The 22,856-nt window shown below is 37.6% G+C and overlaps 1 protein-coding gene across 2 annotated transcripts in view; it reads right to left on the bottom strand.

The window, feature by feature from the left end:
* The window catches only part of LOC101900128 (homeobox protein cut), a 449,960-nt gene that overhangs the window by 144,763 nt on the left and 282,341 nt on the right, over nucleotides 1–22,856 (bottom strand). The window lies entirely within an intron of this gene.

The following is a 22,856-nucleotide window of genomic DNA, read 5'->3' as shown; positions in this document are numbered from 1 at the left end:
GTTGATTTTTAAAGAAAAATTTTTTCAAGGACCAATAGCCTAATAAACGTTGATTTTTAAAGGAAATTTTTTCAAGGATCAATAGCCTAATAAACGTGGAGTGGTTTGGAAATTCGTCCTATATTTGTACGTTAAGTACAAAATGGTACTAAAGTTGGTATTGGGTGAAGGGATAGGGCTGGACACCTCAAATTTGATTTTGAGGTCTATGTTGCTAACTTGAACTAATATTTAAAAGTGGTTTCAATAATGTGCATTATAATTGTACGAAAAGTACTAAAAAGGTACTATATTTAGTATTGGGTTAAGGGATAGGGCTGGAATTCTCAAATTTGATGTTGAGGTCCTGGAATTGAGATATGGAGGTGGTTTTGAAAATGTGTACTACAATTGTACGAAAAGTACTAAATGGTACCAAATTGGGTGAAGGGATGGAGCTGGAATTCTCAAATTTGATAGTGAATTATCTGTTGGTGTCCGTGGTTGAGAGAAGAATTTGAATTTGAGAAGAGTTGTTCGAAAAGTACAAAATGGTACTAATTTTGGATCACTGTTGGTATCTGGGATGGAGAGATGTAGGTTGTTTTGGAAATGCGTTCGGAATTGTATTAAATTTGGTACTGGGTTAAGGGATAGGCTAGAATCCCAAAATTCGATACACATATATGTCACTGTTGGTGTTTGTGGTTAAGATATAGAGGTGGTTTTGGAAATGTGTACCATAATTATAAGAAAAGTACTAAATTACTAAATAGTACTAAATTTGGTATTAGGTGACGGAATAGAGATGACATTTGATCTTGAAATTTGATATAGATGTCACTGTTGGTATCTGAGAATGAAATTTGTCGGTGCTTTGGAAATGTGGCCTATATTTGTACGAAAAGTACAAAATGGTACTAAATTTGGTATTGAATTCAGCTGAAACCTTGAATTTTGATACGGGTTTCAATGTTAGTGTCTGTGATTGAGGAAAGGAGTAGGTTTTGTATATGCGTACTATAATTGTACTATATGGTACTAAATTTGGTAATGGGGGAAATTAAAGAGCTGATATCTTGAAATTTGTTATGAAGGTCACTGTAGCTTTCAGAGGTACGAAAAGAACTAAATTTTACTAAATTTGCTATTGGGTGATGGTATAGAGCTAGAATCCTTAAATTTTATATTGAGGTCTCTGTTGGTCTATGGAATTGAGATATGGAGTTGGTTTTGGGAAAGAGGTCTCTGTTGATTCCTAGGATTGACATATGGAGACGTTGAAATAGTTTTGGATACAAAAAATTGGACGTGGGTCCATTGTGCAATGGTTTTACTCCATGGATCCCAAAATGACAGATTTTGAAGATTTTTAAGAATAATTGGTCTGAAGTCGGAAAATTTGTTAAGATGTATAAAATTTTGATTTAAAAAAAAGTGAAACTGAACAAATTTTGAATTTTGTGTACCAACAAGTTAAAAAAAAACACCTAAGTTTGGACGAACCGGACTTTAAAAAAAATCGTCGAAAAATACCGGCTGTATGGGGTCTATATGAAGACGAGGACCTGCACAATTAATTGGCTGTTGTACCAATTCCGAACTTTAAATACACAATTTTAAACAATTCCAATGAATAATGTCGCTAAAATCATCAAAATATCGTATCTTGGAAGCTACTGTTATATGCGGTCCATACAAAGGCGTGGGCCTGCATTTGTAATTTTTTGTCGTAGGCTGAAGTACTCATTATAAGTTTTAAAAACCAAATTTTTACACAATTCCAGTCTATAATTTCTCTAAAATCTTAAAAATAAAGAATATTGGGGGCTATACGAAAACATGACAAATTACACTTGTGTGCAAAATTTTAGCCTTCTATCTCGATACGTTCCAAAGATAGCGTGATAAAAACAGACCGGCGGGCTTAGAATTTTACGCTGACCAAGAATATAAATATACTTTGTATATATTATATCGGACTTAGGCCACATACGAAATGGACAATATTGGCCCAATCCTTCGAAGTCTTCCCTTAAAAATCAATCAAAAGTCTTTAATGTTTCATTTGTATCTTTTGTGTGGTACATCCACACACTCATATGTATGCATATATATGTGTGTGTGTGTTCCCCATTTAGTCTGTGTAAGTCAAAAATCAATTTGAATATTATTATTAATTTTAACCAATTTTACCACAACTGTCAATGTCGTCGTCGTCGTCGAAGTCATCGTCATAATAATAACACACAAATACACACAGCAAGCCAACATTTTCAACAGCAACAACAACAACATCAGTAGCCAAACGACCGACAACATCATCGACAATAAGTTTGTGGTCCAAGTCAATAAATTGACGGCGATGGCTGGCTGGATGCCGGGTGGCTGTGTTTGGTGTTGGCTGCTTGACTTTTGATGGCTTTAGTTCTCATTTGTAGCAGTTGGAGTTGTTGTTGTTGTTGCTGTATGAAGTAGACTCATTTATTTGGCGTTGTTGTTGTCGTCAAGTGTTAAAAACCGGCAACACCAAATACAACAACAACAATGCGATCTCCAGCAAAAAAAAAAAAAAATAACAATCACCCGCAAAAACCGCACATTGACAATGTACGACAATATTAAATAATTATGATAATAAATATAAATATTTGCCTTTTTGCAGGGTGGTTGTTGTTGTTATCGCTGTTGCTGTTGTTGGTGTTTGCATCAATGGCGGTGTGTTTTTAAAATGATGGTGTTGTTCTTGTTTTCGGCTTTTAAAGAACGTTGGGCTCATTTAACACCTGTACTGGGGGTTTCCTTTGAAATTAAGCGGCAACGCCCCCACCAATGCACACACACACATTTGTGGTCATTTAATGCAGCTGTGAGTTGTATACAATGTGTGTGTGTGTATGTGTGTGCTTTGTTGTTGCATTATTAGCCATTACCGCCATTAAAACAGGTGTAAAATTGCCATTTAATATTTTATGGCCAGTTATGGGCCGGTTGGAATTCAATTGAAAATAAAAATCAGAGAAAATAGATTCTTGGATTATTTAAAAGACCTGGTCGGTTGGTCATTCGTCGATGATTTACCTTAATTGGTTAGGTGTTAAGATCGAAGTGATTTTTTATATTTAATTATAAAATATGCGGGACAAATAGTTGTAGTGTCACACACACCCATTCAGACATACCTGAAAATAGAAGAAGGAGAAAAATTGATTATTAATTGAATGGTTAAATTTAAATGTAAAGCTTCAAATTATTTATGAATTTAATAATTTATTTATAACACATGAAATTTTAAGCTTTGAGATCTATAGCCTGTTAAAAAAAATAAATAATATTGAATTGTAAGGTATAAAAATATTGAAAACATCACTTTCTCGTAATTCAAACACAGACAGATGTTGTGAAGATCGTGAACCCAAAAAAAAAAAAAAAAAAAAAAATGCGAGCGAGCTCTGCGTGTAGATCAATCCATATTGTCTGACTTAACGCTTCATCAACGCCCAGTGGAAATGGCTAAAGCTGGAATCATAAAATTTTGGGATACGAGTCCGGGAATCATAAAATTTTGGGATCCGGTCCGGGGGTGTCAGAAAAGGCTGCATTTTTGGAAATTCGTATTGGAATGGTACAAAAAGTACTAAAATTTATTAAATATGGTACCCTTTGTATTTGACGAACCAGTACAACAAGAAATCTTAAATTTGGAATGAGTGTCACTGAGAAGTGTTGGATGGATATACCAGAGGGTTTTTTGGGAATTCACACAATAAGTGTACGAAAAGTACTAAAATGTAATACATATGCTACCATTTCGTATCATGCGAACGCTTCGAGCTAAAAATTTGAAATTGGAATCAAGGTTGAACTCTTAAATTCGGAATGAACGTCAATGAGAAGTGTTGGATGGATATACAAGAGGGGTTTTTTGGTTTTTTGAATTCACACTATAAGTGTACGAAAAGTACTAACATGTACTACATGTGTTACCATTTCGTATCATGCGAACGGTTAGAAATTTGGAATTGGAATCAAGGTTGAGCCAGAACTCTTAAATTCAGAATGAGCGTCACTGAGAAGTTTTTGATGGATATACCAGAGGGTTGTTTTAACGCTAGAAGTGTAGGAAAAGTACTAAAATATACTACATTAGGTACCAAAATTTGAAATTTGGAATTGGAATCAAGGTTGAAAAGTAATGTCGAAGTAAGGAAGTAATTTTAATAAGTTAAAAAACAGTAAGTTCGGTCTAGCCGAGCTTTAAAAACCTTTCACCATTTGGAAAGAATTTAGAAATTTTCAAAAAAAAAATAAAATCCTTAAAAAATTTTGTTTAAATTTTAACAAGTTAAAACGCAGTAAGTTCGGCATGACCAAACTTTGTATAGCTTCCACCATTTGGAACGAATTTTTCAAAAATTTTCAAAAAATTAAATCCTTAAAAAATTTTGTTAGAATTTAAAAAAAACCGAGTATAGCCCTTATATTGGGGTCTATACCACGTGGACCTACATAGGCATTGTTTGTCATAAACCATTACCATATTCAAATTCGAAACTTTAAATAAACGGTGAACAATGTATTTAAAATCATCAAAATAACGTATATAGGGAGGCATCGTTACATCGGAGCTATACGAAGACCTAGACCTTCATAGTCAATTTTCTGTCACAGGCTGTAGCATCCATTACGAACTTAAAATACGACATCTCAAACAATTTCGGTGGGTATTGTACCTAAAATCGTAAAAATATCGAATATAGGGAGGTACTGATATATGGGGCCTATACGAAGACCTGGACCTGCATAGACAATTTTCTGTCATAGGCTGTAGTATCCATTACGAACTCTAAATGAGCAATTTGAAACAATTCCGGTGAATAATGTCGCTAAAATTATCAAAATACCGAATATCGGGAGGTACCTTTATATCGGGCCTATAGGAAGACCTTGACCTGCATAGACAATTTTCTGGAACAGACTATAGTTCCCATTACGAACTCTAAATACGTAATTTGAAACCATTCCGGTGAATAGTGTCGCTAAAATCATCAAAATACCGAATATCGGGAGGTACCGTTATATGGGGGCTATATGAAAATGTGGACCTACATGGCCCATTTACGAACTTAACCTGTCTACTGGCAAAATAAACATGTGTGCAAAATTTTAGCCTTCTTTCTTAATTCGTTCGAAAGATAGCGTGATTAGAACAGACAGACATACGGACAGACAGACAGACAGACAGACACACAAACAGACAGACGGACATGGTATGGTGGAGGGTATAAAAAGTAATGTCGAAGTAAGGAGATAATTTTAGAAATGAGTACTCATGTATACGAAATGTACTAAAAGGTACTAAATTTGGTACGATTTGAAGAAACGGATGAAGCTGGAATCCTGATATTTAAAATTAACATTGCTGGCGGAGTGTAGGATTGGTATATGGAGATAGTTTTGCAAATTTGTGCTTATGTGCACGAAAAGTACTAAAGAGCACTAAATTTGGTACAATTTCGATTTGGGTGGAATACTGAAATTTGCAAATAAGATTATCGTCGGAGTGTAGGATTTGGCTATACTGGGTGTGATGAAAAAAACTGCAACCAACTTCAGACTGCTGTCATTTCTAAGCCACTCGTCCGACAACGTTTAAAATTATTCCAGTGACAGCTCATTATATTGTCTATAAGCTTATAAAAGCATTTTGTTGAGAATTTTCCAGAAAAAAAGTTATTCGCGATGGAATTGAAGCGTGACAGTGTGATTTCTTTATATTTGGCTGGAAAGCCACAAGTAGCTATCGTTAGAGCACTCCAGCATTTAAATGTGAATAAATCGTTTGTGTCTCGTACCCTCGCTCGTTACTCGGTCGGTGATACTGGTAGCGTAGCCCGACGTCAAGGAAGTGGACGTAAGAAAAAATCAACATCAGCAGAAATGGTTCGAAAGGTAAAGAAGCGACTTGATGGAAACCCGCGTCGCAGTGGCCGAAAAAATGGCTCGTGATCTGAATAAATCGCAATATTCCATCCGGCAAATATTGAAAAATGAGTTCGGGGTAAAGCCCAAAGGTGCAAGAACTTACACCGCAACAGAAAGAAAATAGACTCAAAAGAGCTAAAGAGTTGATTCGCTTGGCCGAAAGTGGTGAACTGCCGAATCTAGTTTTCTCCGATGAGAAAACCTTCGTTGTCCAGCAGTTTGTAAATGCTCAGCTGAAAATGTGCACCTTCGGTTGACCAACAGAACTCAAGCGCCGGCCATGGTGATGGTGTGGGCCGCCATAACAGCCGATGGTCGCTCTCCGCTCGTATTAATCGGCATCAGAATAAATAACGAATATTATTGCAAAAATATTCTGGAGGGTGTATTGAAGCCTTGGGCACGCAAACATTTTGGCCGCAGACCTTGGACATTCCAACAGGACTCAGCACCATTGCACTCAGCACGCGCCACCCAAGAAAGGTTACAAAAAGAGGTTTCTCGCTTCATTTCCAGCGCAAAATGGCCACTAGAATCTCCGGATACCAATCCGTTGGCCCGATTGTGTCTGTAGTATTTTGGAAAGCAAAGTTGGCACTAAAAAATACCAAAGTGTCGATCACCTCAAGCAAGCGCTTAGCTGGGAATGTGCCAAAATACCGCAGAGCAACATTCGGGCAGCGTGTGATGGTGATGGTTTCCTTGGCCGTTTGAAGGCCATAATTCGTGCTAAAGGTGACCAATTCGAACAAATCCAAACTTATTCTAAAATTTGATGCCATTTTCCACATTTTTTGTTTTCACTCAATAACACTAAAAAAATTTAAAAATTAGGACGTTTGACTATGTTGCAGTTTTTTTTTCTCTCACCCTGTATATTAAGGGTCCTCTATAGATTGAGAATTATTTTCCAAAATTTAGATAGAGTTTTTTGGAATGCATCCAGATTCAACGATAAAAAATGGTTAATGGTTAAAATATCAGTTAATTTCTTCGAATAGCCACCATGGAAGGATAACTCCGACTTCAAGTATTTTTTTTTTGCAATGTTTTCCTTTTAATTTTGGAATTTTGTGCTCTTTTTTATGAAGAAGAGCTATTTAGAAAAAAATCAAAGGTCTAACTTTTGGTACTATTGTAATACCTCCTGATTTTAGTTTTTGCGAAGGTCTTGGTTTTTTTACCTAAGAAAAAAAGCTCTCTAAACTGCCAAATGATATTAAAACTTCCCAACCCTGTCCTTCGATTACTGCTAATCGGCAGCTGATTGATTTTTACCTTCGAAACAATTTTCAATTAAATTGAATTAATTTTTTCGTTTTTTTATTTTTTTTTTTTAAATTTCAATTTCTTTCTTCTTCGCTGCTAAAGCGAAGCAATTGTCTGGAAAAATACATTGTTGTCGAATTTTTAGCTACCATAGAAGTTGGAAGTGGTTCAAATTGCTTTCTTAGACTGAAACGATGTAGTTCATTTTTTTAGTTTTGAAATTGTTTATAATTTTCATTTTGCTAAAATTGCTATAATAAAGAAACAATAAATGTTGTCGATTGAATTATCATCGTCATCTTCCGTTCACTGGTGGTGGAAGCAGGGACGTGGGAGGGTAAGAAATGGTGGTAGGAAAAATATATATTTCAGGGCATCCAAGTAGAGAAATATTGGATCTCCATTAAATTCAGGGGAAAAAACTAAAAGGGTCATATACGAGTATAACCCTTCCAATAAATTATTGAAATCCTGTCGCACTACACCCCTGCTAGGCTGTGTTAAATTTCCCCAGAATTGATTGAATACCTTGATTATAGATATTTAGTTATTGCCAAGAATTGCCAAGATCTCAACCGCCGTTAAGTACAATCATTTCAATGAGGGACATGTCGTCGTCTCCTCTTTTCCTCTTGCTCTAATCCCTCCTTCCCCTCAAATTTGCGGATTATCGACAAGGAAGTAATTGCCAGTTCTGTAAAAATAAAAAGAAAACAGAGAGGCGCTCCGGCCATAGAAGTTTTGGTCTTCCGTCATTTTTATTGGATTTCTTGTGTTGTTATTGTTGTTGCTTTCCTATTTTAACAATTTAATAATAAGTTTTCATAGATGAAGACAAAGTGGAAGCTTGTGCCAATCTTGGTTAGAGAACAACCAGAACAACAATGATGGCCATGCTTTCGAAGCCACCGTTTATTAAATCTAATATTACCGTTCTTTAAAGGCGTTCCATAAAAAAAGGAAAGGTCAAATTGGCTATTATTTTCTCCATTTAGAAGAACAACAATGCGACCAATAATTCGCGACTTAGTAAAATATTTTATTGATTAGAAGACCTGCTAGGCTACTTCACTGCTGTCGACAAAGGCTACTGTAAATAGCATGGCTGGGGAATGGAAAATTCGATTATTAAAAAGCTGAAAGGGAATTAAAATTGGGAGTAGATAGAAGAGCTATGGCATAGGATAAAATCAATCTTCAGTTTATGGAGATTTTTCCAGGAACTCCTGGGAAAAAAATTCGAAACCCCAGCTACACTGGGGACTATTTTTTCCGTATAGAGGAAAAAATTCGAAAACCCCAGTAACACTGGGGACTATTTTTTCCGTATAGAGGAAAAAATTCGGAAACACCAGTTACACTGGGGACTATTTTTTCCGTATAGAGGAAAAAATTCGAAACCCCAGTTACACACTGGGGATTTTTTCCGAATAGAGGAAAAAATTCGAAACCCCAGTTACACTGGGGACTATTTTTTCCGTATAGAGGAAAAAATCACGAACCCCAGTTACACTGGGGACAATTTTTTCCGTATAGAGGAAAAAATCACGAACCCCAGTTACACTGGGGACAATTTTTTCCGTCTAGAGGAAAAAATCACGAACCCCAGTTACACTAGGGACAATTTTTTCCGTCTAGAGGAAAAAAATCACGAACCCCAGTTACACTGTGGATTTTTTCCGTCTAGATGAAAAAATCACGAACCCCAGTTACACTGGGGATTTTTTCCGTGTAGAGGAAAAAATTCGAAACCCCAGTTACACTGGGGATTTTTTCCGTGTAGAGGAAAAAATTCGAAACCCCAGTTACACTGGGGATTTTTTCCGTGTAGAGGAAAAAATTCGAAACCCCAGTTACACTGGGGATTTTTTCCGTGTAGAGGAAAAAATTCGAAACCCCAGTTACACTGGGGATTTTTTCCGTATAGAGGAAAAAACACGATCCCAGTTACACTGGGTATTTTTTCCGTATAGAGGAAAAAACACGATCCCAGTTACACTGGGTATTTTTTCCGTATAGAGGAAAAAATCCGAAACCCCAGTTACACTGGGGATTTTTTCCGTCTAGAGGAAAAAATCCGAAACCCCAGTTACACTGGGGATTTTTTCCGTCTAGAGGAAAAAATCCGAAACCCCAGTTACACTGGGGATTTTTTCCGTCTAGAGGAAAAAATTCGAAACCCAGTTACACTGGGGATTTTTTCCGTATAGAGGAAAAAATTCGGAAACCCCAGTTACACTGGGGATTTTTTCCGTATAGAGGAAAAAATTCGGAAACCCCAGTTACACTGGGGATTTTTTCCGTATAGAGGAAAAAATTCGGAAACCCCAGTTACACTGGGGATTTTTTCCGTATAGAGGAAAAAATTCGGAAACCCCAGTTACACTGGGGATTTTTTCCGTATAGAGGAAAAAATTCGGAAACCCCAGTTACACTGGGGATTTTTTCCGTATAGAGGAAAAAATTCGGAAACCCCAGTTACACTGGGGATTTTTTCCGTATAGAGGAAAAAATTCGGAAACCCCAGTTACACTGGGGATTTTTTCCGTATAGAGGAAAAAATTCGGAAACCCCAGTTACACTGGGGATTTTTTCCGTATAGAGGAAAAAATTCGGAAACCCCAGTTACACTGGGGATTTTTTCCGTATAGGAAAAAATACACGATCCCCAGTACACTGGGGATTTTTTCCGTATACCGGAAAAAAATTCGAAACACCACTTACACTGGGGACTTTTTCCGTATAGAGGAAAAAAAACACGATCCCCAGCCACACTGGGGATTTTTTCCGTATAGAGGAAAAACAAACACGATCCCCAGCTATACTGGGGATTTTTTCCGTATAGAGGAAAAAAAAAACACGATCCCCAGCTACACTGGGGATTTTTCCGTATAGAGGAAAAAATCACGATCCCCAGCTACACTGGGGATTTTTTCCGTATAGGAAAAAAACACGATCCTCAGCTACACTGGGGATTTTTTCCGTATAGGAAAAAAACACGATCCCAGTTACACTGGGTATTTTTTCCGTATAGAGGAAAAAATCCGAAACCCCAGTTACACTGGGGATTTTTTCCGTCTAGAGGAAAAAATCCGAAACCCCAGTTACACTGGGGATTTTTTCCGTCTAGAGGAAAAAATCCGAAACCCCAGTTACACTGGGGATTTTTTCTGTCTAGAGGAAAAAATTCGAAACCCAGTTACACTGGGGACTATTTTTTCCGTCTAGAGGAAAAAATCACGAACCCCAGTTACACTGGGGACTATTTTTTCCGTCTAGAGGAAAAAATCACGAACCCCAGTTAGACTGGGGATTTTTTCCGTCTAGAGGAAAAAATCCGAAACCCCAGTTACACTGGGGATTTTTTCCGTCTAGAGGAAAAAATCCGAAACCCCAGTTACACTGGGGATTTTTTCTGTCTAGAGGAAAAAATTCGAAACCCAGTTACACTGGGGACTATTTTTTCCGTCTAGAGGAAAAAATCACGAACCCCAGTTACACTGGGGACTATTTTTTCCGTCTAGAGGAAAAAATCACGAACCCCAGTTAGACTGGGGATTTTTTCCGTATAGAGGAAAAAATCACGAACCCCAGTTAGACTGGGGATTTTTTCCGTATAGAGGAAAAAATCACGAACCCCAGTTACACTGGGGACTATTTTTTCCGTCTAGAGGAAAAAATCACGAACCCCAGTACACTGGGGATTTTTTCCGTATAGGAAAAAAAAAACACGATACCCAGCTACACTGGAGATTTTTTCCGTATAGAGGAAAAAATCACGAACCCAGTTACACTGGGGACTATTTTTTCCGTATAGAGGAAAAAATCACGAACCCAGTTACACTGGGGACTATTTTTTCCGTATAGAGGAAAAAATCACGAACCCAGTTACACTGGGGACTATTTTTTCCGTATAGAGGAAAAAATCACGAACCCAGTTACACTGGGGACTATTTTTTCCGTCTAGAGGAAAAAATCACGAACCCCAGTTACACTGGGGATTTTTTCCGTTTTTTCCTATAGGAAAAATCGATCCCCATTACAATTTCGTAAATTGAAGAAATTTCCATTTATTTTCAGTTTAACTTCAAGACAGTTTTCATGACGCGGAAAATGGCTCCACGCCACATGTCAACGCTGAGTTATATGCATGTACGTGTGTGTTTGTGTGCATAGCCCAGGCCATAATCATTTGGGGTGTGTTTAAGGCCTGAGCGCATCTTTGGCATGTATCTCCCAGCCATTGATGGTTGGTTGTAAATGTTGTTGTTTTATGTTGGCACTGATGTTGCTGCTGTTGTTGATGTAGCGAGTTATTGCCAGGGTTCGTTGTTGTTGCTTTTGGCCCCCATGTTTTATTGCTGTCGTTGACGTCGTTACTGTCGCCCATGTTGCTGTTGCTCTCGCGCGCTTCGGAGTTGAAAAGTGTAATTATGGTCACAGAAGTTGGCGACAGGGCGCCTTAATTAATTGCCAGTACAAGTGACGGGCTGGCTGACTGAATGCCGGCTGGCCTGACTGCTAGCTTGACATGTTCTGTTTTCAACTCCGCTGGGTGCAATGTTATGATTAGATATTGGTCAATTTTCCTCCACATAATTATAGTTGGAGCAGAATGTCGCCTCAATCGTCGAAGTTAATGGAGGGAATGTGGAGGAAGGGCGGCTCTATTTTACGCTAACTGGTTTATGTATTTTATGGGATGTAGGTAGGTATGTGATTGCTGTAGTTGTAGTTGTTATATGGTGCCTGCAATAAAAATGATGGGCAATTACATGGAACGTTTGACTGGCCGGGCCAGATAGGAAACACATATTTTTTGTCCAAAGTTATCCATTATTTTTAGTGTGACCACATTTTTTGTGCGGAATAGCTATTATCATTTGCTCAATCTCAATATTTGTCTTTTGGAAGTGTTGTTAATTGTCAAAACAATTGGTTGTATGAAGAATTTCATCTCTCCCCTTTTTTAAAGATATAAACAAAAAACATGGTCACTTAACATTTTTTGATATACAATAAAAAAAAGTCCATTGGATTAAAGAAGACATTTTTCATTAAAAAATAACAGGAGATCGAATTTCCTATGGGAAAAATTCCCAGAAAACAGGATCGTTTTTTTCCCTATAAAAAAAAAAATCCCGAAGCTGGGGTTCGATTTTTTCCAATAGGAAAAAATTAAAAGGAACTGGGAATAGAAGAAATACCCATAAACTGGGGATTGACTTTTCCCATAGAAAAAATTCCCAAGACCCGTAGGAAAAAATCCCCAAGAACTGTGATTTTTCCCTTTCTAAAAAATCGTCCGAAGCTGGGAATCAATTTTGTCCTATGGGGAAAAATCCCCAAGAGACTAGAAAAAAATTTTTTCCCATAGGAAAAAATCCCCAGAGACTGGAGATCGATTTTTTTCTCTGTAGGAAATAGACCCATAGGAAAACAATCCCCAAGAACTATGGATTGATTGTTTTTCCCCTGTAAAAAAAAGCGTCCTAATCTGGGAATCGATTTTTTCCTATGGGGTAAAAATCCCCACGAACTGGGGATCGATTTTATCCTATACGGAAAAATCCCCAGTTTAGGTGGGGATCGATTTTTCCTCTATACGAGAAAAATTCCCAGTGTAGCTGGGGGTCAATTTTTTTTCTTTATACGGAAGAAAATCCCCAGTGTAACTGGGGTTCGAATTTTTTTCTCTGTACGGAAAAGAATTCCCCGTGTACTGGGGATCGATTTTTTCCCATACGAAAAAAAATCCTCAGAAAGTGGAGATCCATTTTTTTCTAAAAGGAAAAAATCTCCAGTGTACAAGTTCAGACTGCTGTCATTACTAAGCCACTCGTCCGACAGCTGTTAAAATTATTCCAGTGACAGCTCATTATATTGTTTACAAGAGTACCAAAGCATTTTGCTGAGAATTTTCCAAAAAAAAAATTATTCGTGATGGAATTCAAGCGCGATAGTGTGATTTCTTTCAATTTGGCTGGAAAACCACAAGTGGCTATCGTTAGAGAACTTCCGGCATTTAAATGTGAATAAATCTTTTGAGTCTCGTACCATCGCTCGTTACCCGTAATACAGGAAGCGTAGCCCGACGTCAAGGAAGTGGACGGAAGAAAACAGCAACAACAGCAATCAGCAGAAATGGTTCGAAAAGTAAAGAAGCGACTTGATCGAAACCCGCTTCGCAGTGGCCGAAAAATGGCTCGTGAGTTTTACATATCACAATATTCCATTCGGCAAATATTGAAAATGCCCCGAGCTCGGGGTAAAGCCACTGAAATTCCAAAAAGTGTGAGAACTTACACCGCAACCGAAAGAAAATAGACTCAAAAGAGCTAAAGAATTGCTTCGCTTGGCCGAAAGTGGTGAACTGCCGAATTTGTTTTTTTTTTTTTTGGTTCGTTGTCTAGCAGTTTGTAAAAAACAAAATGATCGGGTTTACTTGCCAAAGAGGTCAGCTGAAAATGTGCACCTTGGCCATGGTGTTGGCGTGGGCCGCCATAACAGCCGGTGGTCATTCTCCGCTCGTATTAATCGACCATGGCATCAGAATAAATGCCGAATATTATCGCGAAAATATTCTGGAGGGTGTATTGAAGCATTGGGCACGCAAATATTTTGGCCGCAGACCTTAGACATTCCAACAGGACTCAGCACCATCGCACTCAGCACGCCACCGCCACCCAAGAATGGTTACAAAATGAGGTTCCTCGTTTCCATTTAATTTCCAGCGAAAATCTGAAATCTCCGGATACCAATCCCTTGGTGTATTGTGTCTGGAGGGTTTTGGAAAGCAAGGTTGGCACTAGAAAATACCAAAGCGCCGATCACCTCAACCAAGCGCTTCGCCGGGAATGGCAATTCGGGCAGCGTGTGATTGGTGTTTCACTGGACGTTTGAAGGCCATAATTCGTGGCCAAGGTGACCAATTCGAACAAATCTAAAGATATTCTAAAATTTGATGCTATTTCCGATATTTTTTGATTTCATTCAAAAAAGTTAAAAAAAATGTAAAAATTATGGCTTTCGACTTTGTTGCAGTTTTTTTTTTATCTCACCCTGTACAGTGGAAATAGAGATGTCTTTTCTTTCGAGATCTATAGTAAAATTTGCTGAAGAATATTTTTGCCTTTAAGGTCATCCTTCTAAAATTATGCTTTGTTGGAGACTTTTGCACAAACGCACAAACAAGTACGGTTTTAACCCTAAAATTTATTTTTAAGTTATATAAATTCCTGACGTTTAGCTAAGATTTAGACTTTTAAGGTCTTCTAGGACCTATAGCAGAATTTTATGACAAATAATCTTGTAGGATATTTTGATTTGTTATGATCCCGTTTAAGGGGAGTTTTTAGCCATATTTTCAAAAAAAAGGACAAAAAATAACCCTTTGCTGACTCGCTTAAGGGTTAAAAGTTTCTACGAAAGTATTCTTCGCATTATCATCTGCAATATTGTCAAAGACACTATATACCAAAAATGCACGAATTCCGAGGAATCTTTATCGGATTTTCTATTCCAAAAGTGTGGAAGATGGGGGACGGACACTTTCCCCTCTATTTTGGATACTTTTCAAGGTGAAGTTTGCAAACGCCGATAATCTCCTGGATTTCCCCGTAATTATTTTTTCTGTCGCCCTGTGTAGCCTAGATCAATTGGAAGTTTTTCCTATAGAACCCCAGCAATGTTAGGGATTTTCTTTTATGAATAGAGGGGTTCTATGGACCCTTCTATGGGTTTTCTTTGGACAGATGCCCCCTTAAAGGTCTTTTAGGCACAGGAAACCTCCTAAGGTACTTCTCCTCTGCGTAGAGGTCTTCTATGGACGCAATACTTCCAAAGGGTCGTCTATGAACATAAGGTCTCCGAAGGGTCTTCTATGGACCTATGAAAACCTATGGACTGAAAATCTTCTAGAGGTCTTCTAGGGACAAAATAATTTGTAAAGGTCTGCTGTAGACAAAAGACCTCCTAAGGGTCTTCTTAGAACAGAAAAAGCCTTAAATGACTTCCACCCTATGGACTGGTGATCCAGATGTCTTATATGGATAGAAGGGTTCTATGGACTCTTCTATGGGTTTTCAATGGACAGATAACCTATGTAAGAATGCGGTCCAGAGTTTACTGACGATTTTTGGATCCAAGTTACAATTGCCTCAAAAATTTAAGCTTCCTTCCTTTGTGCTTTAAAAATCCCTGTATGCAGGGAGAAAAAGCTTCCAGCTCATGTGGCGCCGACAAATGTCTGCTAATGGCAAAGTTAGCGACACTTAGAACAAAAGCAACAATAAACTTGGCGACTGACTACCCATCCACATCCAGGCAAAGTGAAACGCATAGTTTCAGGGAAATAGCAACTGAGACCAGAGGCAGCAGAGCAGCAACATCAAATGGAAAGTTATTAACGCATTTATGCAACATCCATCTATCCAGCCTGCCAGCCAGGCATGCATCCATCTAAGTAATGATGCATACCGGCACCATATTTTCCAGAAATAAAAAAAAAATACAGAACTTTGTTGATAATGGCGCGGCTGATATGAAACTGTATCGGCAAGGATGGGGTACAGGACTACCTCAAGTAGAAAGAAATGCAAACACACACATGTGTCCCTAGTTACTTCAGGTGTTAGGAAACTCCGCTGCCATCAAGGAAGTAAAGTTTCAAGTTACCACCGCCGAATGCCTTTGGACCACCACCTCTCTTCTCTTTATTATCTCAAATGCCTTGGACCTTGCAGCCTTGTGATAAAATGATGCATTTTTCTGGCCGGGGTATGGCGTCACTTACCGGTCGTTTAGTTGGCCCAACTTATTCTAACTGCATTTTGGCTAAAACAGCCGCCAACTTAGCTGCTGAAAATGGCGGTAATTTTCGTAAACAGGGCTTTTAGTTGACTGGGATGACTCGCTGGCTGGCGTCACTTGCCCTGCCTGCCTGCAGTGGCTGAATTGATTGTTTTGGGCCTCCAAGTGGAGAATAGTTTAGTGAGTTTGTCTACAAGACAAGGAAATGGGTACACCTTAATGGGGCTCCTTTGTTGTTGTTGTTGTTCTTACTACTTAAACACCAACTGGCTAGACTGTCTGGTAGGTTGGTACGCAGATAGGTAGGTAGGCAAATAATGACCGCCTTTAGGTCGTTGTTCTTTCCGTGAAAACTATCAATGAAATCTGCGTTTTCATGGAGATGGGAGTAAGGATTTAATGGGAGGCTACAGTGGTCAGAGAGTACAGGGGAGCGAATTTTTCACCAGTTACACTGGAGGTATTTTTCCTAGGAAAAATAATCGATTCCCACTTACACTGGGAATTTTTTTTTCGTATACCGGAAAAAATTCGAAACCCAGCTACACTGGGGATTTTTTTCGGTATAGAGGAAAACATTCGGACCCCAGTTACACTGGGGATTTTTTCGGAATAGAGGAAAAAATTCAGACCCCAGTTACACTGGGGATTTTTTTCCGTAAAAAGGAACAAATTCGAACCCCAGTTACACTGGGGATTTTTTCCGTATAGAGGAAAAAATTCGAACCCCAGTTACACTGGGGATTTTTTCCGTATAGAGGAAAAAATTCGAACCCCTGTTACACTGGGGACTATTTTTTTCGTATAGAGGAAAAAATTCGAACCCCAGTTACACTGGGGACTATTTTTTCCGTATAGAGGAAAAAAAATCGAACCCCAGTTACCCTGGGGACTGTTTTTTCCGTATATCGGAAAAAATTCGAACCCCAGTTACACTGGGGACTGTTTTTTTCCGTATATCGGAAAAAATTCGAACCCCAGTTACACTGGGGACTGTTTTTTTCCGTATATCGGAAAAAATTCGAACCCCAGTTACACTGGGGACTATTTTTTCCGTATAGAGGAAAAAAAATCGAACCCCAGTTACCCTGGGGACTGTTTTTTCCGTATATCGGAAAAAATTCGAACCCCAGTTACACTGGGGACTGTTTTTTTCCGTATATCGGAAAAAATTCGAACCCCAGTTACACTGGGGACTGTTTTTTTCCGTATATCGGAAAAAATTCGAACCCCAGTTACACTGGGGACTATTTTTTCCGTATAGAGGAAAAAAAATCGAACCCCAGTTACCCTGGGGACAATTTTTTCCGCACAGGGAAAAATTCGAGCCCCAGTTACACCGGGGACTATTTTTTCCCTTAGGAAAAAATTCGAACCCCAGTGACACTGGGGACTATTTTTTCCTTATACCGGAAAAAATTCAAGCCCCAGTTACACTGGGGACTATTTTTTCCGTCTAGGAAAAAATTCGAACCCCAGCTACACTGGGGACTATTTTTTCCTTATACCGGAAAAAATTCAAGCCCCAGTTACACCGGGGACTATTTTTTCCCTTAGGAAAAAATTCGAACCCCAGTGACACTGGGGACTATTTTTTCCTTATACCGGAAAAAATTCAAGCCCCAGTTACACTGGGGACTATTTTTTCCGTCTAGGAAAAAATTCGAACCCCAGCTACACTGGGGACTATTTTTTTCGTATAGCGGAAAAAAATTCGAACCCCAGTTACACTAGGGACTATGTTTTCCATATGGGAATGGGCTCGAATTTTTCTATGTGGGAAAATGCCCAGTGTGGGAGGGGTTCGAATTTTTCGAAACTCCCCAATTTTTTTCTGTATAAAAATCTCAAGTTTTTTGTTTCTCCTGATCCCACGGTCCATCCTGAAATTGTCTAACAAATAAGTTATCATGACATGCCACAGCATGGACACGGACAACACCAGCAATATCTGTTACATGGCTGGAAATAAAAAGTCCGAAGACAACATTAACATCATCTTTAGCTGATAATGTTGGCAACAGGCACTGACGCCGCAATAACAACATCAACAGCAGCAACGAAACGCCAAGTGAGATATTGGTGGCCATGTTAGGAGTCAGAGATTTTCCACCAGAGATAATAATATATGTCGCATCAGTAAGTGCGTGCTTGGCATGCGCAACATAGCTGCAAGAATGGCAGCAACAGCAACAACAACATCATTATCATTGGCCACAAACGGCAGCAGCAGCAACCCAATAATCACGGTTATTGCCACTTTCAAATGGTGGCTCCTAATGGCCAAAATCCAAGGGAAATCATTGGCTGGCCAGCCGTTTTTTGTAATCATTATCCAGTCAGAGCTTGGAGAGAGACTTCACTGCAGTAGCGATGCTTGTAACCATGAACAACAGCCGCGCTGAGCAGGTGAATTGAATGCTTAAAATGTTTGGCATTGCTTCGACCGTGTCGCTTGTCTGTTCGCCGCAGTTTAGCAATCCGACGACAACTGTTTGGTTTGGGCCTTTCGTTAGCCGGGAATGTCTTGGCGATTGGCAACCACAGATAGTCCGGCCAAACATCAAATGTTGGTATTTGTCGGCTGGTATAGGGAGACAGTTATGGTTGCAGATACTCACACACATGCACACTCACACATACACACCCATTCGGACAAATGAAAAGTACCGCCGCCAACGTTTGTTACGGATGTAAAGATGGATGAGATCATTGTTGAAATCACAGGTGCCGACAAGAGTGGCCTTTGTGCCAGCTCACCGCTCCCGTTCGGCCTCTCCCCCTCTTTCTGCAGCGTTTGTGTTTTCATGCTCAGGTGCCGATTTCAGGCTTAATGCAATTATCATGATGCGTTTTGCGTGTGGATTCCAGCGTGTCATTGGTATTTTTTTGTTGTTGTTGTTGTGGCTTTGAGAAACGGTGTTGATTTGCAAGAAGTGCTCAAAGAGGAAAGGGGAGATGGGGATATATTTATGTTATCTATCTGATTAGCAAAAAAAAAAAAAAAAACATGAATTCATTGACATGTCATTTGAATTTTGAATCGAAAAAAATTTGAGGACTAAATAAAGTATCAGAAAACTGTAGAAAAAGAAGTGAGAAGGCCGAGAGGAATCCAAATTTTGAATTCTGTCAATGAGGGAATTGTCAAATTTCAAGGTCCAAGTAACTTTGCGACTTCTCCAAGGGCAGAAGGATTCCCTTAATATTAGAAGGTACATGGCCAAGTTGATATGGAAGGGGATAAAATCGGAAACTAAGAGAAATCATCGGAGAGTTCTTATTTTTTTTTTTTTTTTTTTTTTTTTGAAAAGCAGTGCTCTAAGATGTCTTGAAACAAAACCATTTTTAAAAACAGTAAAGAAAGTCTTAAAGTCGGGCGGGGCCGACTTTATGATACCCTCCACCACTTTGCTAATTTAGTAGAGCTCTGCATAACAATTAAAAGTTTTTATGGGAGAATTCAATCATACACGCTATGATTATAATTATAATTTAAAGTTCAAAGGACTAAACATGCCGAAGCTTTAAATCTTTTTAATTCGGACCTGAATTGCCCATTTGATATATATGGGAGCTATATCCAAATCTGAACCGATCTCGATAAAATTTGGCAAAGATATTTCTGAGCTGTATTTGATATATTTCCCTGAATATCGTTGTTACGGAGTGCATATTACGGCTGTGGGTAACAAATATAACAAATCGGATGACCAATATATATATATATGGGAGCTATAGCTATATCTGAACCGATCTTCACCAACTTTGACATACTAGCTTCTAGACTCAATTCGGTCGTAAGTGCCAAATTCCATCCCATTTGGACAAATATTAGACGTTTGGTGTACATTAAAAGGTAAATCGGACGAAGTTATATATGGGAGATATATCCAAATTCGAACCGATCTCGATAAAATTTAGCAAAGGTATTTCTGAGCTGTATTTGATATATTTCCCCAAATAGCGTTGTTACAGAGTGCATATTACGGCTGCGGAGGACTAAAATAACAAATCGCATGAACAATATATATATGGGAGCTATAGCTATATCTGAACCGATTTCGATCAAATTTGGCATACTTATTTTCAGGCCTAATTTGGTTGTATGTGCAAAATTCCATACTATTCGGGCTGATATTACGCGTTTGGTGCACAATAAAAGGCAAATCGGACGAAGATATATATATGAGCTATATCTAAATTTTTACCGATTATCTCCAATTTCAATAGGGTTCGTCCATGGGCCAAACAAATGATTTGTGTAAACTATCATCTGGATCGGATAATAAATGCGAACTGTACTTTGCTCACAAAAATACATGGACAGACGGACGGACGGACATGCATAAATCGACTCAGAATGTGATTCTATGCAGATCATCAAAAGGAACTATGGGTCTATCACAAAGACATAATACCCTGACCACCTTGTGGTGTAGGGTATGAAAACAAGTTCACATAGGTTATTAAAAATCGTAAAATATTTTTTCAAGGACTTAAAATGGTAGTAGTTTTTTGTTTTTAATTTATTTGGGGACTAAAATTGCACTGGATTAAAAACAAAAGAAATATTCCGCAAATTTCAGAGATTTGGATACCTTTAAATGTTTTTTTTTTCAACATACCTTTATTTATCTATTTCGATAGTTCTAATAAAAAATACTTTTAAAAAGTCTTTGAAAAAAAATATTTTTAAAAATCCACGATCAAAATAGTCCTTGAAAAAAATATTTTTTAAAATTCACCTTCCAAATAGTCCTTGAAAAAAATATTTTTTTAAAATTCACGTTTCAAATAGTCCTTAAAAAAATATTTTTAAAAATCCACATTCAAAATAGTACTTGAAAAAGTTATTTCTAAAAATCCTCGTTCCAAATAGTCCTTAAAAATATTTCTAAAGATCTTTTAAAAAATATTTTTTAAAATCCACGTTTCAAATAGTCCTTAAAGAAAAATATTTCTAAAAATCATTGAAAACATTTGTTTAAAAATCCACGTTTTAAATTATTCTCGATTTTTTTTCAAATCCTCGTTGCAGATAGTCCTTAAAAAAAATATTTTTTAAAATCCACGTTCTAGTACCAAAAAAGCCTAGAAAAAAATATTATTTTTAAAAATAATTTTTTCAACGTCTTTTTAGAACATGGATTTTTAGGAATATTCTTTTTCAAAATAGTACTTGAAAAAAATTATTTCTAAAAATCCATGTTTTAAATAGTCCCTGAAAAAATGTTTTTTAAAGTCCTTGAAGAAAAATATTTCTAAAAATTTTTGAAAAAATATTCTTAAAAATCTACGTTGCAAATAGTCCTTGAAAAAAGTTATTTTCAAAAATCCACATTCAAAATAGTCCTTGAAAAAAGTTATTTCTAAATATCCTCGTTCCAAATAGTCCTTAAAAAATATTTATAAAAATCCACGTTCCAAATAGTCTCTGAAGACAAATATTTCTAAAAATCCTTGAAAAAATATTTTTAAAAATCCTTATTCAAAATAGTCCTTGAAACAATATTTTAAAAATCCACATTTTAAATAATTCTTGAAAAACAAATATTTTTAAAAATCCTCGTTGTAGATAGTCCCTAAAAAAATATTTTAAAAATCCTCGTTGCAAATAGTCCTTGAAAAAAATATTTTTAATAAAAATCCAAGTTCCAAATAGTCTTGAAAAATATATATTTTTTTTTAAATTCGGCGTTCTAATTAGTCCCTAAAAAAATATTTTTAAAAATCCACATTCTTGAGAAAAAATAATAATCTTTAAAAAAATCATACCAAATAGTCCTTGAAAAAAAATATTTTTAAAAATCCACATCCACCAAGTCCACATTTTTAAAAATCCTGCTTCCTTTAAAAAAAAAAAGCAAAAAACATTTAAATATATCTGTCATAATCTCCCACCTAACTAATTGCTCACTGGCCTCCTGGAAGCTAAGCCAAGACATTTTACAACTCCCATACAACGACCCGATGTGATTAGCACAGATGTCCCGAGGATCAGTTTACTCTACAGCACCGTTATCCCTTATCTCCGGAATACATCAACTAATAATGGATTTTGACAATCGGAAATTCAAATCTCATAGCGGTGCGATATGTAGTATGTGTGCTTGTGGCTTAAGCGTTTCCAAACATGCATAAATTCCTAGCTGAGCATTTAAAAAGCAGTAGCTGTAGCAGGCGGCTGGCAGGCAGCAGTGGTAGTCCGTGAGCAAAGATGTCTACATGGCCCATTGGTTATCAATGATGTAGGGGCAACAAATTTTATTTAATGGCTTGTTAAGTTGCCTCTCTGCCGTTTATGCTTGGCTAACATGCTAGCCTTGTTAATAGAGAGCTGGTCAAACAGACAAAAAATGCCATGTTTTCCAAAGCTATGCCACTGCAACTTGTAGCAGAAAAAAACTCACTCTTCGATCGATTCATTAGCTCCAACCGACAACATTGGCAGCTAGGCGGAGGCAGGCCTACACTAAATTTAGTTAACAACTATCGAGCTACCAGAAACTGCCTAGTTCTTTCTTCGTTTTGGCCATCAATGCCTTGGCCTTATCTTGAATGGCTGGGTTGCTACTCCATTGTTGTTTTTTTTTTTCTCTTCTATTTTTTTTCCTTAGATTTGTAGTTTCGCTTTGCAATTTATTTTTGTGCGTTTCCCTGTTTGCTTCTGTTGCTATTGTTGTTGTCGGTTGATTTTCCTATTATTATTGGCCGAAAATACTAAATTATACTGCCTTGGCCAAAATTGATAGGCAACAAACGAGTTGTTGATAACGGTTTATGGTCAAGCACAAAATTATGAATACCGG

Source organism: Musca domestica, unplaced genomic scaffold (assembly GCF_030504385.1).
Source record: "Musca domestica strain aabys unplaced genomic scaffold, Musca_domestica.polishedcontigs.V.1.1 3, whole genome shotgun sequence".
Lineage (NCBI taxonomy): Eukaryota > Metazoa > Arthropoda > Insecta > Diptera > Muscidae > Musca > Musca domestica.
This window is presented reverse-complemented; position numbering and strand designations above follow the sequence as displayed.